The sequence below is a fragment of the Merops nubicus genome, unplaced genomic scaffold (assembly GCF_000691845.1).
Source record: "Merops nubicus isolate BGI_N331 unplaced genomic scaffold, ASM69184v1 scaffold3039, whole genome shotgun sequence".
Taxonomy (NCBI): Eukaryota; Metazoa; Chordata; class Aves; order Coraciiformes; family Meropidae; genus Merops; species Merops nubicus.
This window is the reverse complement of record NW_008631473.1, coordinates 31,594-32,015: the sequence shown is the minus strand read 5'-3', so window position 1 is coordinate 32,015 and position 422 is coordinate 31,594.

The following is a 422-nucleotide window of genomic DNA, read 5'->3' as shown; positions in this document are numbered from 1 at the left end:
ACCAGCCCCTCCGCTGCCCACACCGAACACAGGATCTATCCACGTCAGGCTCCATCTGCAGCGCCAGGCCCCGGCGCTCTCTGCAGGAGCCTCCCTGGGGCCTCTCTCTGGGTCCTCACATTCTTTCTCACAGACTTTTGCCCCGGTCCCAACCATCGCTGGTCCTGCCTGTGTGAGGGAGAGCTCAGATCAGAGCTCTGCCACAGCCCCCTTGCTCAGCCCTGCCGGGTGCTCCTGCTGCTCCTCGGGCAGCTCCTCGAGGTGGGGCGCTCAAGGATGGTGGGGCCTGACTCCACCCGTCTAGCTCCCTCTCACACTCCCCCATTGACCCCAGTCACCCTCTTCCTTCAGAGGAGCAGCCCCTCCGCTGCTCACACCGAACACAGGAGCTATCCACGTCAGGCTCCATCCGCAGCGCCAGG